Raw genomic sequence first — 2,786 nt, 5'->3', positions numbered from 1 at the left:
AGATGGATCTGAAGGGTGGGGGTGTGGGCGAGAAATCAGTCGGCCCTCCAAGATCCCCAACTTTGTATTGTTCACTTCGGAGCATCTCTTATCTGGCTCTGAGCAGTGGAAAGCATCCAGCATGGCCCAAGGCATCCACTGGGGACCTCCCTGCCGGCAAGATGCGACCATGGCTGCAGAAGGGACATTTGGAAATATTTTTCAGGATGCTACGGGGAGGAGGACAGACTCCCCATGGGACTTCCCAGCATCTCACGGGGATGTGGAAACTCCCCGGGCACCTGGGCACAGGCTCCCGATTTCCTTTCAATGTGCACGAATCTGTGCACCGGGCCACTAGTTATAAAAGCAGCTGCAGACAATACCTAAATGAATGAATGTGGCTGTGTCTCAGTAAGGTTTATGTATGAACTCAAGTTGAATTTCATGTAATTTATATGTATCACAAAATAGTTTTCTTTTGATTTTTATTCAGCCATTTAAAACTGTGAAAACATTCTTACCTTACAGATCATCCAAAATTAGGCAGTTAACCACTTTTAGCCCATGGAGACACACACACACACACTTTTTCGTATAAAAATAGACAGATATTTTTATCTCCATTACTAATGCATGCCATATTTTTTCACTCGCTTGGAATATGAGCTTAAAATGGACATAGAGCACCACCAGGACACCCCGCAGACTGCCGGCACCAGGAAGATCTGGACTTCAGAGCACATCTTTGACCACCCATGGGAAACTGTTACAACACCTGCAATGTAGAAATACTCAAACCTTATGAGCCCAAGTGCGGTTGGAGTTGATGTGCTGGACAGACATGTACATCATGGATAGCTGCACAGCCATAGACTTCTCAGCACAGAGTGGGGTCTGCCTTCCATTATGAAATTTCTTTTTTTTAAAAAAAGTTTTTGTTGATTTTAGAGAGAGAGGAAGGGAGAAGGATAGAGAGATAGAAACATCTATGAGAGAGAAACATCTATTGGCTGCCTCCTGCATGCCCCCTACTGTGGATCAAGCCTGCAACCCCGGCATGTGCCCTGACTGGGAATCAAACCAGGGACCTCCTGTTTCATGGGTCAATGCTTAACCACCGAGCAACATCAGCTGGCGTGAATTCTTTTATTGGTGTAGCAAGCAAGAACCGAAACATATGTGCAAGAATATTCTGTAATTGATCCTGTAGAGAAAATAATGGAACTTAAATCCACTAATATTTCATTTACAAATATGGTTTCAGTAGATAAGAGACGTATATACAAACCACATACCCAGGACCTAGTAAAAGCTGTTTTGACTCACGAGGCCATAATCCTGGTGTCAGGAGTCAGTCTCTGTAGTCATCTCAATGGACTGATGGCAAGTATGATATCTTCAAATGCTAATAAAGGCCAGGAAACAATGGAATGGGTAATGCTGAGACTGAGGAATTGACATCTCCGGCAAGAGGGAGCATAACGACACCAATGGCAGCAGCAGCATTTGTAGAGAAATGATAAAAGTGGGTACACAACACCCAGTCCAGATCTCTACTAGCAGGCATTATATTTATTTATTATTTAAAAATACAACTATATTTTAGGTAGGATATTTTTAATAAGCCGAAGAGAGGCTATGTGACTTGCTTAAAACGAAGAGGTGCAGGGTTGCTAAATAAAGGGGATCACCTGAAATTTTTAAAAATTAACATGAACTTCTAAGAATTGTGTGACAATATTTCATGAAGTTCTTCCCATTTCACTGCTATTAAGTCCAAAGTAGTAATTCTCCTTATTGCTCTTTTTAAACCTTCAGAGAAATGATAATATTAGTAAGACAATAATTTATTAGATGCTCAACTTTTGTGATTATTCGTATTATAATATAAGTGTGCATAATAAAGTGCAATGACCAGCTGAGTCATCAGAGGTCTAGGTAGTGAACTGAGAACAACATTCACTTCCTTTTCTCGGAGGTCAGGCCAAAACTAAAATGTCAGGAAGGTCCCCAGATAGAACAGTCCTGTATCAGCATAACAACTAGCAGAGGCAAATTTAAGTATGAGACAAAGCTTTGGCACAACCCAGAGCTTTTAATACTCTTTCATATGTGAGGATATGGGTGGACCAGAGACCTAGGGTACAATTAGATGAGTTAATTATCTGGCTGGAATTGACAACGTGAAAACTGATCACATCAGAGCTATTTAACTAGGTTTACTTCTGTGCTTATGGTGGCCCTTTAGCTAAGTTTTATTGTTTATATGTTCTGGTATTTCTTTATATACATACTAGAGGCCCGGAGCACAAAATTCGTGCACGGGGGCGGGGGGTTGTCCCTCAGCCCAGCCTGCACCCTCTCCAATCTGGGATCCCTCGAGGGATGTCCGACACCCCTCAAGGGATGTCCTGTAGCCATCTTGGTTGGGTTAATTTGCATACTTGCTCTGATTGGCTTGTGGGCATGGCTTGTGGGTGTGGCTTGTGGGTTTAATGGAGTTAGGGTCGATTTGCATATTACTCCCTAAACAGGCAGTCGGACATCCCTCTCACAATCCAGGACTGCTGGCTCCCAACTGCTCGCCTGCCTGTCAGCCTGATCACCCCCTAACCACTCCCATGCCAGCCTGATTGATGTCTAACTGCTCCCCTGCCAGCCTGTTTGCCCCCAACTTCCCTCCTCTGCCGGCATGGTCACCACTAACTGCCTTCCCCTGCAGGGTTGATCACCCCCAACTGCCCTCCCTTGCAGGCCTGGTGCCTCCCAACTGCCCTCCCCTGCTGGCCATCTTGTGGTGGCCA

The 2,786-nt window shown here is 44.3% G+C and overlaps 1 pseudogene; it reads left to right on the top strand.

Annotated features, from left to right (window-relative positions):
* The first annotated feature begins 654 nt into the window (after nt 1-654).
* On the top strand, nt 655-1,502 carry LOC129151397 (PRELI domain containing protein 3B-like; annotated as a pseudogene).
* The last annotated feature ends 1,284 nt before the right edge of the window (nt 1,503-2,786 follow it).

This window comes from Eptesicus fuscus, chromosome 14 (assembly GCF_027574615.1).
Source record: "Eptesicus fuscus isolate TK198812 chromosome 14, DD_ASM_mEF_20220401, whole genome shotgun sequence".
Lineage (NCBI taxonomy): Eukaryota > Metazoa > Chordata > Mammalia > Chiroptera > Vespertilionidae > Eptesicus > Eptesicus fuscus.
This window is presented reverse-complemented; position numbering and strand designations above follow the sequence as displayed.